This window comes from Hemicordylus capensis, chromosome 1 (genome assembly GCF_027244095.1).
Source record: "Hemicordylus capensis ecotype Gifberg chromosome 1, rHemCap1.1.pri, whole genome shotgun sequence".
Taxonomy (NCBI): Eukaryota; Metazoa; Chordata; class Lepidosauria; order Squamata; family Cordylidae; genus Hemicordylus; species Hemicordylus capensis.
Window position 1 is genome coordinate 28,651,952 of NC_069657.1, and position 14,781 is coordinate 28,666,732.

A 14,781-nucleotide genomic window follows, 5' to 3' on the forward strand; every position below is an offset into this window, starting at 1 on the left:
CCAGAAGCAGCTGAGTCACTCAGACACCTAATATGACAGTTTTTTATTGAACCCTGACCTATCAGAGGCCCTATTCAGGGCTACTCAGGGTCCTAGAAAGAAAGCAGTTCTACTTGGTGCCTGACTGTACTAGCTGCTTCTGGGATTATCCAGGCCATTCCTTCGGAGAAAGATGCTTTAAAATCAAGGCTCAGACAGCTGGTTGAGTGCTCCCTCTGAGGCGAAGAGGAAGCGAAGCAACCTCCACAGGTAAAGCCTCTCCCCTTTCTCTTACAGGTAAAGAAATGGGGAGGAGGAAGAAGAGGAGAGGTCAAATACAACAGAATGCCAGAGTTCCACAATGACAGGACCTGACCTGACAGTTGGAAGGGTCAACATGAGCCCTATACTACTGTCTTAGCCCCCTTCAGATGGTATCAGCGTGAACAGCACTCATGCTTACAGCAGTGAAAGAGGGGAGGAAGTCCTGCCCTATCACTGCCACTTACCTCATCCCACGGGGCACAAATGCTAACAGCACTATTTGTCTGAAAGGGGGATGCTGCAAGCGTGTTCACTGGAGATTCCATGACCTGCAACACTGATTGATCGCTCACAACAGCTCACAACATGGCTGGTGAACATGCTCGCACTGTTAACACCTGAAGGGGGTTATTGTGTCATAGCTTTCTGGGATCCAAGATTTTCAGCCAAGTGCATGCCTACCTACAATTATTCATGCTTTGTGAGTATGGATGGTGTGGTATGGTACACCACTCTGGTTGTAGTAGAGTGCAACCATCATTATGAGTTTTACTCTCCTGTATCACCTTCCCAAGAGCTGGTCTTGTGGTAGCAAGCATGAATTGTCCCCTTTGCTAAGAAGGGTCTGCCCTGGTTTGCATATGAATGGGAGACTACATGTGAGCACTGTAAGATATTTCCCTTAAGGGATGGAGGCGTTCTTGGAAGAGAACTTGCATGTTTGCATGCAGAAGGTTCTGAGTACACTTTCTGGCATCTCCAAGATAAGGCTGAGAGAGATTCCTGCCTGCAACCTTGGAGAAACTACTGCCAGTCTGTGTAGACAATGCTGAATTAGATGGACCAATGGTCTGACCCAGAATAAGGCAGCTTCCTATGTTCCTATCTGTACCCTGCATTTGAGGGGGGGGGGCTGTATTTGGGTTCATTTTTAGGATGAATGCATGTCCAGTATCCTCACACAAAACTGTACATGTCTGCAGACATAATGTCTGAATTGGGCTACAGTGAAAGGCCTAAGGCCAGTCAGTGAGCTTTATGGATGAATGGAGATTTGAATGTTGATCCAACACTTTCTCCAGTATATCACACTGGCTGTCATCTAAGAATGCAAAGGGTTGCAAAGTCTTCTAGGTGTTTTTGACCTCTTTTCATGTCTAGAGTAAAATGTCCCTGCCATCAACTGAATGTGTAGCAGCCATATAGTCTGCTCTGCCCAGTCCCCCATAAACCTCAAACAGAAGGGAAAAGAGAGAGCGAGAGAGAGTGAAAAGGGAGTGAGAACAGAGTTTCCTCTTTCTTAGTCTGTTCAAATAATTGGCCATCCTTTTTTGTTCAACACAGGCTAGACATCTACACCCAGAATGACCTTGATATGTCCATGAAAGTCAAGCTCTTCATCCTTGCAGAGAACAACTCAGAAGGGGAAAAAAGAACTTTTAAGCATCCATTTTTAGCACTGTACACAAATTAGTGTACAGCTGCAATTGATCATATATGGGGATAAAGCATCATGCCTCTGCATTTTGCCAGCATGATACGAAGCGATTAATATACAATGGAGGAGGAAAAAGCTGCTGGCAAGATTATTAAGTTTACATCCCTTCTACTGTCATTACATCCTTTATGTAACCCAAGTAAAACCTTCCAAGATATCGTGTTTTTTCACTGGAATTTGCATGAAATTGGCACTTTCCCCCCCTAAAGCTCCCCATGAAATTAGCGCTTTTCTCTGAAATGTCCCATGAAATTACAAAGATTTGGAGTGGGCTTTTCCCCTGTTTTTCTTACATCTTGGATGCATTGTTGCAACAAGTTACTTCAAAGATCTTTTGCTATCTGTTGTTTCACTGATGAATATTTGCAGTATGAGAGACAGTTGTTAGGCCATGTTTAAAGATGGAGTCATACTGAACAGTCTATGGGAGCTTATAGTATCAAATTGTCTGAGTTCCACCCCATCCATCCATCATTTGACCGCCGCTGCTCTACCTGCCAGCTTGTTGGAGGCTAGAGAGAAGCCCTCAGATGGTGAGAAGGGCAAAGAAGCCTAAAGAGTCTGCATGGGAGAGCTGCCTGCCTCCAAACATCAAGGCTGGTTGTGCCTCTGTTATCTCCACAAGATCTGGAAGTCTCATGACAGATGAGAGAGTCACTGAGCATGTGTGCAGTTTGCTGGGCTGGCTTCATAAGCAGGAGAAAGGTAGTCAGTGAAGAGGCTGCTCCTTTTCTCAGTTCTGAGCCAGGGAGCCAGGAAAGAGCAAGAGAAGGAGAGCAAAGGCGATTCTGATGGAGACGTGTCTCCATAGGCATCAACATCAATAACTCCTATTGACCACTAGGGACATTAGGCGTAAGAGGTAGAGGGTATGAAACTGCCCCCTTGTTCTCTTGTTTCTAACTTTGCTCTAAGTCTCTTCTGATTGGTAGACTGAGTATTGGAGTCCATACTCTTTCCAGCTTCTTCCTCCCTCCCATGAGGTAGCTAGTACAGTGTGCAGGCTCTGTTATCTAAGTTTTGTTACTTCCTTCAAAGAAATCTTTACTTGTTTTTGACCTTACACAATTGTTTCCAGATCTTCTCTGTGAGCTCTGTTCTCATCAAACCGGGTTTCTCTGCTAAATAAATTCTAAATAAGAATTTATTAATTCAAATTCTTCCTTACAGATTTAATCCCTTCCCCTCTATATTTGAGGCCACAGCAACTGGTTTAGACCTAGGGAATGAGAAACTATCTGAGAAAATGCTCAGATCTTTCTGCATGGAGAAATACTGAAATTCTCTTTTGAATTTCACTTTTTCCAAAAGCTAACAATGTCCCTAGAACTTCAGCCAGGATCTAGATCTGTCTGGGTCTTAGCTGCTCAACCCCTCTGCAGCAGAAGTTGTTAGAACAAGCACAATTATATATTATGTATGCACAGCTTAGGTATGTTTGTTTATATGTTAATCCTACCAATCAACACACAGACACCACCCAATATATCAAATTGAACATCCATATTTTAAACTCTCGTATGCATACCCAGCTGCATAGATTCTCTCTGTATTACAACCACCCATTACTAAAAGGGCAGCATTTTGGGCAGTATTCAATCTTTGTTATTTGTGGTGTGGGTAAGAGGGTCACACAACATGAAAACGAATTAGACCGATAGGAGTTAAATTAAAAAACAGTTATTAAGGTGAGATCATTAAATATCCCCAAAGAATCTGATATTTATGTTCAGCCATTGAAGCACTCATATTTTAAAAAGCAACATTCCTTCTTGCTGTAGAAAGCTTAGGAGAAATTTTTATGCAAGACCAATGACAACCCTAAAATTCAAGGACAGATAAGAGGTATGCTCACATCAGTCTTATGTTTATAAAATGCTAGCCATCCACTCTTGCATAATATATTTCAGCAGAAACCTAAATCACCCAATCGAGTGATAAAATGCATGTAGGTACAAATGCCGGCATGAGAATGTTGCAATAAATTAAGATCCGATAGTCCTAGTATGTTTATTTCACTCAGCCCATATATGCAATAACTCTCTCATTTTCGTGCATGCACGTGCGCGCGCACACACACATCATGTGACCAAAATCAATATGCATAAGACCCAATTTAGCAGTCTTGAAGCTGGTGGAACCACAAATGAAGATGCATATGATACTATGGGAAGAAATAAAATAAATCTGACTTCCACAGAACACACTGTTCCTTGTAAAATTCCTGTTTGTTCTCAGTGTCAGAACATAGACCAAGCAAGTCGCTTTTTTCTCCTAGTCAGTGGCATCAGCAAAATGATATATAAGCTCTGTATTTTTATCTTATCTCCACTGGCTATTCCAAATTTGAAATGTACGCTAAATCCTAACATATTATCCTCATATCTACTTTGCATGCAGTAGGTTACAGGTTCAATCCCCGGCATCTCCAGATAGGACTGAAAAAACTCCTAGCTAAAACACGGGAGAACCTCTACCAGTCATAGGAAACAATATTGAGCTAGATGAACCAAGGGTCTGACTCCATATAAGGCAGCTTCCTATCTCCTATGATCTGGGGTCATCTGGCCCTAGGAGGGTCAGTGCCACATCAAAGAGTAGGGATGTGCACAAAATGGATTTTGTGTTCTGTTTTGAGCTCGAAACGAAACACAAACAGCTGAAACGCTTAGTCGAAAACAGTGATCAGATCAGCTCTTTCGACAAAACAAACTTGACATGTTTCTAGTGTTTTGGCCATAGGGAACAACAGGGAAACTCAAAACACCCCATTGGCCAGAACCTAAGGGGTATACTCGTGGGTCAAATGGGCTGTAACACAGAATTTGGCTTTTTAAAAGCCAAATCTGGCAACAAAGGAAGGCTGCAGGTACAGATCTGATGTAGTAAGGAGTTTCGTGAAGAAACTCCTTACTACATCAGATCTGTACCTGCAGCCTTCAGACATCCACCCATGGGGATATGGTGGTTTTCCTGTTACCATAAATGGATACTTCATTGCTGTCCTGGAATACAAGGGATGCACTGCAGAAGGAAAAGTGCATGTGTCACAAAAATGAGTCTCAATATTGGGCTGGAAACATCCGGAAGATTTACAGTTAGTTAGACCCAAATAGCATGGAACCCACCTTACAGATGATGGAAAATCCATATGCTGATATGATTGCTGATTATTCTGATGTTTTTGCTGTTACTGCTGGCACTGCCATACATTTCAAACATAAAATTCAGATGAAGGCAAATGTAATATCTGTACAACACAAAATGAGGCACGTACTCATAGCATTGTACCAACCACTTAGAGAGGGGCTCTTAAGACTACAGCATGCTAAAATCACAGAGCCTGTTGATTAATCATAATGGGTCTCTCCCGTTGTTCTTGTGAGGAAATCAAACAGTACACTTCGAATGTGCATAGATTTAAGAGATGTGAACTCCAATATGTTAGTGGATTGTCATCCATTACCCAATATCAATGAAATGCTGCTTACTCTGAAAGAGGCCTCAGTGTTTACAACTTTGGACTTGTCTTCAGCCTATCATCAAATCTCTCTGGGCAAAGGTTCTTGCAAATACAGAGCCTCATTACCCAAGAAGATCTTTATCAATACAAAAGACTGCCCTTTAGATTAGCCTCTGCAGCTTCGGTATTTCAAAGAATGATGCATCCAATTTTGAGGACTATGGATGGAATAACTTACTTTCAGGATGACATTTTAGTGTATGGCAAAACCACTGAGGAGCATGATGCTAAACTGAGAGAAGTCTTAGGAAAACTCTGACAATCACCTAGAAATATTACACAAAAACACAGAGAACTACCACTGTCTATTTCTTGCCACAACACTATCTCACAAACAAAACAAACCACAACTCAAGGAAGGAAGGCACCCAATATCTGCCTTTGCCAATCTGAGATTCAGCAAAACCAGATAGTTATAGCAGCAAAAGCACAGCATATTACAGTCAGTGCTGAGAAAAGAAAACCAGAAAATCAAATTTCCTTCTACCTCTCCTGTCCTGATGTAGCCTCTTCTTCAAGAGAGGCACACTATAAGGGCCCTCTCTGCCTTCCAGTCCCTTTAAATACATTTAGAATTTGAAATTCCCTCTTTTTGTGTTCCCCCCTGCCTCCTTCTTTCCCCCAGCCAATGGGGGCACAGTTGCCCATGACAGCACTTGATTTGTATGATAACAAGCCAACTAAGAAGCTAGAAGATTGCAAGCCGATTGGAAACCAGTGCCAGAAAACCAATCAGCAAGGGGATAACAGGCCTCCAAAATAGCACTCAAAACATTGAAACGTTTTGATCAAAACTGGATTATTCTGCTCTGAGATTGAAATAAGCCCTTTATTTAAAAGGTTTTTGGTTTCAAGCTTGAACACTAAGAATGGCCTGTTTTGAGTTAAAACATTCTGCACATCCCTATCAAAGAGACTGAGAAACTCAGTCCATACTCAGAAAAGATGCTTGAGGCTGATGCCCAAGGTTTAATTTTCCAGAACTTTGCTTTTAATCAAAAGTAGTGCAGTCTCTGGGATCTGACAGAAAAGCCTATGGCACACTTCATTCTCCAGCTATGCAGGAGAGTGAGACTAGCCCTTCTGGCCAGCAATGGTAGCAGGAAAAATAATGGGGACACAAAATGCTCAAAATGTATTTTAAGGGGCAGACTTGGAAAGAACAATAATTGTGCATTTCACATTGATGCCTCTGTCTTAAACATAAATGGAAGTGAATCCATTCAGAATGGTTCTATAGATAGATAGATAGATAGATAGATAGATAGATAGATAGATAGATAGATAGGAGAGAGAGAGAGAGAGAGAGAGAGAGAGAGAGAGAGAGAGAGAGCCTTCTCTTACATGCGGCTCTCAATGGACTCTCAACCAAAGTTCTGATGAAGTTTACTGTTCCTTCCTTCAGCAATGCTAAATATGGTTTGAGAAAATTTACTGACCCCCAAAGCAGGGAAGTGTAAAAGTGCCTATGAATTTGGGGATTTTGTGGGATTAAGCACACAGATCTCGAACTGTCTAATTTAGGCCTAAATGACCTCCTTCTCTCCCCACCTCTAGCTGAACCTTAGAATTTGGATTCATACATACATATTTCAAACTGAAAAGCATCTGGCTCTGGCCAGCAGCTCCCGCTCCTTTGCATTCCCAATAAGAAATATGGATAGACCTGTCATATTTATAATGAATCATCTTATAATCAAATAATATATTTTAACCTGGTATTTGGCCAAACTATGTTCTGGCTGCCAAACGCATAATGACCCTGGTTCTAAAGTAAAATGAATGAAATAAATTAATTCCATGCCTTTTAAAAAGAATCTTTTCCTAAACTGCCTTTATTGGTTGGCTGACATCTGAACCAATTACAGTTTATTAATTCACTTCTTGAGTCTTGTCATATCTAAGGGCCAGTTCATAAAATCTAGACTCCCCTTCTCAAAGTGGTGGTTCTCCTTATATTAAGCAGCCAGGGGGAGCAACTGGCCCTGTTCAACCACAGTACAGCATCCCTCCAGGGACTGTTGCTAGTGTCTACCTATGTGTTTCTGCTTAGAATGCAAGCTTATTGGGGAAAGGGAACCATATTCTATTTGTATGTAAACCACTTTGAGAACCTTTGGTGAAAACTGGTATATAAATAATAGCAGTAATAGTTGAGGGTGATACATTTCTGGCTTACACAATTAAGGGAGACACACCAAGAGAGTGCCCATTATCATGTATTTTGTGGATGTCCCAATGACCACTCAGCATGTCCTCTTACTGCATGGGGTGGGAGTTGCTACTCTGCATGTGACTCCAATTGAAACTGGTATTTCTGTTGCATGTAGAGTAGTTGTTCCGTCAAGCAGCCACTCCCACATGATAAAGGAATGCACCGGAAGGTGTTGGAACATCTGCAAAAGATGTCAGGATCAGCAGGCTCTTGACATGTTCCCCTTTTAATCACATGGACCAGAAATGTATTGTTCAAGCCAGGGGCATAGCAAAGTTGAAGTGGACTCTGGGGCAAGAAGTGAAGTTGAGCCCCTGCCTCCCTTCTCTTCTTCTGTACTCTGGCCGCCTTTGCACATAATGCCAAACTGCATTTGACGAACCTGAGGTTAATCCTTGAACCCAGGAATCATCCAACTTGGGTCTGGCTACCTCTGGTTTCAGGGCAGAGGAGCCCACCCTTCTCCCTGGTCTGCCAAGGCCACATCCCAGCTAGCTCCATAGCACTCACGTCGCCAGACTGCAGGCAAGGCGTCAGCACGTCAGCAGGGTGGCAGCCACTGGCCATGCATTCAAAGGGGGTGTGCCCAGTGCAACGGTGCCTTTTCAGCATCAACCACCCACCCTTAGCAGGGAAAGGGCATCTAAACCCTTTTAAATGGAATTTAAACCCTTTTCCTCACAATGCTTGTGCTGCCGCCCTCAGAACAGACCCATGGACAATCAAAGTCACACACAACACAATTACTGGTGACAGGGGGTGGAGGGGGCACTATTTTCCTTTTACTCCAGGAAGGGATCATGATGACTTCCTAGGAGGGAATATTTATATGAAGGTGGGCAAAGGATGCTGAGGTCTGGTCTACTGTGACAAAGGATGCTCTTGGGATGGTACAGCCAGTCAAAACAGTCCACAAACCCCACACACACTCCTGCCCCATTGTTAGCTGTGGATTAGCCCTTTCATGAAAGGGCCAGTCCACTGGGGAGGGCCAGAGACTCTGTGAGCTTTGGGTCTCCATAGGACTGCACCATCATAAGTTAGACCATCCGACTATAGCGTATATCTGTTTATATATAGAAACCATACTCCTCGCCTTCCCCTCTACACTCAACCCCTACAGACTCCCAAGGAGTCCAGGCTGTTCTATGTGTCCAGCTGTTTCCCTGTGGGCTCAGTCTGGCAAAATCGGGGATAGCTCATTCAACGTTCAACATTCCCAAGCTGGGACTGGCATAGTGCCGTACGCAGATTGGCCACTGCGGGGAATCGTTTTTAGCAATCCCTGGCAAGCCGAGTGGCCATACTGGGGAAAGATCAACATGCCTATATGCCAAGGGATGACCAGATTGCCAGAGTGAGCACTTTCAGTCCTGCTGTCTACCAGTCTACACAACCTGGAAAGGTGTTAGTGTTGTACCCTTCCCTGTGGATCTAGCAATGGGGCTGGGTGGCAACAGCCCTCCAACCCAACTGTTTGTCCATATGGCCTGCTACTCTCATGACAGAGCAGCCCTTGGGAGTTGGGGTGCCGTCACACATTATTAGCGATCCAGCCCAACATACCCTGAGATGATTCTTCTCATGAGTAATGCCACAGAGTTTGTGCTTGCATTCAAGGGGAAAGGGTAGACCCCCCCCCCGCCCTTCTGCTATTAATTTATACAAAGTGCAGACCTACTCTAGAATTTCAGGGGCTGCTTTTCAACCCAGGCCCCAGGTATCACTCTCCTGGCATGTGTTATCTTTGTTGGGAAACAACCGGGTTGCCCAGTTCATGGTGCCACCAGGACTTCATGTGCTTGTGCAAATACTGCTTCATCATTTGATTTGTGGAGACCTCTCCAGAAAGTGCCCATCTTGTCATCCCATTCCCTTTTTCTACAGATTGTCAAAGGTGTGTGTGGGGGGGAGGGACATCAGACACAATGGAAAGGGGGTATCCACCAATGTGACTTTTCCCTTCGACATGCTGTGAAGCTTGGGACATGGTGTTCCTGTTGCCAGGCAATGGCTGGAGGAGTGCAGAAACAGCGGGGGGTGGGGCAAGTGCTCTGGGGGGCAGCCAGAGAGAGGCAGCATAGAGCTGCCATGTTTCTGGGCTAGCCTGAGCCTCCCTCTGTATGGTTTTGGCAGCAGCCACAGCACAAAACCCAGGTTACGGCAGTGACAGAATCTGGACAACACATTGCCGCCTTCAAATCTCAGGTTGGAGCAGGGAAACTCACCACAATCTGAAGGTTCAGATTACAGTTCAGCTTGAAAACTTTGGGTCGCTTTTGTGATGAAACCTCAGTTTCACACATTCGGATGACCACGAAATGGAACCTCTGGCTTGTTCGCCTCTGGTTTGGCATTATGTGCGAAGGCAGTCCGTTGCCTCTGCTGAAGAGGAACTATAAGGTCAGGGTAAAAAACAAAACATGCTTGGTGTGCTCACTCCTATGCAAATAATGCCACACATTCTGCACGCACAAGAGTGAAGAGTGAGCTCTTGCCCTGTCAGCAGGGGCCCAAGAATATTTATCCTATCTTGATCAATTATAGCTATGCTCTGGTCCAAACCAGCCCAGGATCAAATGGTAAAGCTTTACCTGAATTGTACCACTTTAGGCTGTATGTAGAGAAGGCACATGTTTAACCGTTTCCCCCATAGGAAAATACATAGGAAAATAATATATCAGGGCTGTTGTTTAAAGGGAAATACTCAGACATGCAACCCTCCTCACCCCCATCTACAGCTTGAAGAAGTGGAGTCCAGAAAAACTTACCGCTAGATTCTGCTGCTTGTATAAACTATCCTACCAAAGATGTCATCTGCATATCTGTCTTCTCATGTCAAATCAATCCCTAGCACTGTGGCTCAAGTCTAAAACAGTGCAAATGGAGTCTTTTGGGGAAACCACTAATGATCTGTTTCCTGGATGAGAAAGATTGGGGGATCTTAAACCAGGTCCTTATGATTCCTTCCAAATAGCCAACTTTATTAAAATGGATCCATTGGTAAGTCTCCACTGTTGGATACAGGAGAGGAACTGCCTGTGCACCATCCATTTGCACTTATGGTTCTCCATCCATCCATCCATCCATCCATCCACATACATTATGTTACCCTTTATACTTTCTATCTGTACCCTGCATTTGAGGGTACAGGCTCTCTTTAAAAATGGAACATAGGATGCTGACTTATACTAAGTCAGATCAATGGTCCTTCTAACTCAGTATTGTCTACACTGGTAGTGGCTTCTCCAAGGTTTCAAGCAGGAGATTCTCCCAGACCTACCTGGAGATGCCAGGGAGTGAACCTAGGACCATCTGTATGCATGCAAGCAGATGCTCTTCCCAGAGTGGCCCCATCCCCTGAGGGGAATATCTTACAGTACTCATACATGTAGACTCCCATCCAACTGCAAACCAGGGCAGACCTTCTTAGCAAAAGGGAGAACTCATGCTTGCCACCACAAGACCAGGTCTCCTCCCCTGAATGAACATATGTCTAGTCAGTCATACAAAAACATGTACCTGTCTGCAGACACCTGTATGCACATATAATGCAACATCTGAATAGGGCTTTAGTCTGAAAAGTGTGTTCATTTTCTTCTGTACTGAGCCTTCTTTGGGGCAACACACCTTTCTGGATCCCAAGTTGTTCCTGTCTATAGTTCAACATTTCTACTTTCATGAAAAGTTGCAAGAAAATTCCAAACTTAAGCCATTGGCAGATTTAATATAAATTGAAATTGGGATCACTGACTTTTATGGCACTTCTCGTTGTAATGATGCATGACTTATGAATCCCTCATTTTTAATGTGCAGACATGTTAAGTTAAACTAGCTTGTTCAAGTAATGGATTTACTGATTAGTTCCTGTTTTGGTCCATAATTGTTCAATGATTTCTTCAATATTAGCTTAACCCCAAAAAAGCTTAAATATAATTCTTAGCAATACGCTTGTCAGAAATACCGACACATTCACTAGAGAATCACAGTTTAAGTTAATCAATAATGGCTTTATTAAGAGGGCTTTTTTATATTTATAGCTAATGCAAATGTTAAAAAATGTTACAGGCATTAATTATTAGCAGTTTCTTCACAGCACAAAGTAAGAACTACATAAATGTACTTTAAGACACTTAAAGCCCAGGCATTCTTTGCAAAATGACTAGCTAAAGAGCCCCTAGGGCTGTCGTTTCTACTGCTTTTCAGAGCTCTAATAGCACTTTTTCACCAAGGACACACCCCTTGAATCCTCAGAGAGATACAATAGCATAATTGTTCTTTTAGGTTTTAAGGCCCTGACATATCTGTCAACGAAAGAACAGTGAATAATAATACCAGAACTATTTTATGCAAATTCCACTTAGATGTTTCGGGATTTCTGTGAGATGGATCTTGCCTCCTTGTTGACAGTTTTATTGTCACATTAGCTTTACATGAGAAAGTGGTAAAGTTTGCTTCTTTGTTAAATAATACCCATTTTTCAAAAATCTTTAGCTAAAGTTTAAAAAACAAATACAAAAGCAATGAGATGGAAACATCAATTTGGGAATGTATCACAGGAGAAAACAGAAGTCACTGGATGGATTAATTTTAGAGCAGGTTTTCCTTTACAACATCCTAAAACATCTCATTAGAGTGTGTGTGTGGCAGAAATCCCCAAAGAAGCACATATACATGTGCATCCATATTTATTTTTATGCACATGTGTATGAATTAATCCTATCTATATGCAAGTGTGCAGTTAGCTACATGCAGAACACACATCAAGATGTGGAGCAAGCAAGGGAAAGTATATTAGCCAATGATGGCAGTAAAGCAAGCACAGCGGCCATGTGCGTTCTGCTGCCACATGTAGGGTGCTGGGTAAAGCCCCGTGGCCACAAATGGACAACTGAGTGGTGCAGTGTCATGCCCGGAAAAGCAGTGGGGTGGCAGAACAGCATGTAAGTACCTACTTTACTCATGCTTAAAAGTACTGCTCCCTACCCCACTGAAATAATTCGGCAGGCTGTGCCAAATCAATCCAGCGGATCCCTGCTAAACGCACTGAATCGATTCATTGCATATCCCTAACACTTATGGGTATGAATGATATTCCCACCCCGGCTAATTCCATTATAGCTAATTGAGTTTTAGGGATTGCAGAAATACCCACACACACCATCTATACTGGACTAACACTAGTGCCAATTTACTAGATATACAACAAGGAAGAAACCATTTATGAGTGGATGGTTACTACTACCACTATTACTACTACTGCTAATATTTATATACAGGTGGCCCTTGTTATTCGCAGGGGTTCTGTTCCTGCCATTTTTGTGGATAAAAAACCCACTAATAAAGAGAATTTAACCCAATGGGGATTGGGTTGCTTGAGCTTTAAAGCTGCTTAAAAATCAGCAGGGAGGGGGCAGAAATAATGGTATAAAAGCATAGTACCTTGTTCTCCAGGTCTCCAGGAATGCCCACTAAATCCTCTTATTTTTGGTTTTATTTATTTAAAATGAAAAAGAGCCACAAAATGACTCTGTGCTTCAAAACAGCAGCCAGAAATGACATCAGAAGTCATTTCTGGCCATTCAAGAACCGCAGATAGGTGAAAATTGCTTATATTTCATGCCATGAATGAAGAAACTGGTTCTCTAAGACCCATCCGTAGATATATGAAACCACGAGCCATGAAATTGGGGATAACAAGGGTTACCACTTTTCAACAAACATTCTCAAAGCAGTTTACATGGAGGCTATTCTCACCATTGGCCAAAAGAGGGCTAAGGGAGCCGTGCAACTCCCAGCTGCTAGCTGCCCTAAATATCTCTCCCCTTAGCCAAGGTTAACGGAGCAAGCGCTCTGTTACCCTTGTCTTTTTGATCGTGTGTCGCCGCGGTGCGTGGCGACACACGAGTAGACCCTCGGGCTCACGCACGGCATCCTGGAACTTCTGGGAGCCACGCGTCCCCCAACCCCTGAAGCCCCCACCGGCTCCGTGACAGAGCCAACAGTCATGTGGGCAAGCCAATCCAGCCGCCCAGGGCTGCCTTTCGATTGTCCACAAACCCCCTTTTGTGAGAAGAGCCTCATAGACTAATGAATAAATGAATGAGTAAATAATGGTAATGCTCATTGACATCCTGAGGTACGTGTGAGCGGGCCTCTTTTGCCACAATACCTCAGGAATGACACCAGAAAAGGGTGGAACAGCTTTGGCCCTCCAGCAGTTGCAGCAGCAGATGGCAACTTCCATCATTCCCCGCCACCGTGGTAAATAGTTGGGGATGATGGGAGTTACAGAAATGAATACAATGAATATTTATATACCACTTTTCAACAAAGGTTCCCAAAATGGTCTACATAGATATGAACAAATGAATGAATAAAATGGCTCCCTGTCCCCAAAGGACTCACAATCTAAAAAAGAAATAAAAGATAGACATCAGAAACAGCCACTGGAAGGATGTTGTGCTGGGGATGGATAGGGCCAGTTGCTCTCCCCCTGGTAGATATAAGATAAACTCCACTTTTTTAAAAAAGGTGCCTCTTTGCTCAGTTAGCCCAACAACAGTTGAGCAGCCTTACACTAGAACAACTAGTTTGGGAGAGAAAAGAGGTGGCAAAGAATGTTATTAGAGAAACAAGGATTCTGTTATATATTAAATACTTATAAAGGTAAGACAATTAAATTTGTTAGTTTATTTACCTTATTAATGAAGCTTGCTTCCAGGCTAGTTTTCTAGGCTTGTTTTCTCATACTGTCCAAGACCATGGAGCAAGAGAGGAGAGCTGGTCTTGTGGTAGCAAGCATGACTTGTTCCCTTAGCTAAGCAGGGTCCACCCTGGTTGCATTTGAATGGGAAACCACATGTGAGCACTGTAATATATTCCCTTCAGGGGATGGAGCTGCTCTGGGAAGAGCAGAAGATTCCAAGTTACTCCCTGGCTTCTCCAAGATAGGGCTGAGATTCCTGCCTGCAACCTTGGAGAAGCCACTGCCAGTCTGTGTAGACAATACTGAGCTAGAAAGACTAATGGTCTGACTCAGTATATGGCAGGTTCCTTGACTCAGTATATGGCAGTAACAAGCCAGTTGAAATCAGGGTGATGTCTCTGCACACATGGGCAAGGTCCAAATATAGCACAGAACCACAGGTCCAAAATTCTGCACCCCTTCTCCCCTCTGCGTTTGGACGTTGGGGAGACGGGCCTCTCTGCAGTCAATGAGACTGCAGAGAGCTGAGGGTGCTGGCTGTGTGGGCTTCCTTCTTGATAGAAGGACAGCCCACACAGCCAATGGGGCTGGAG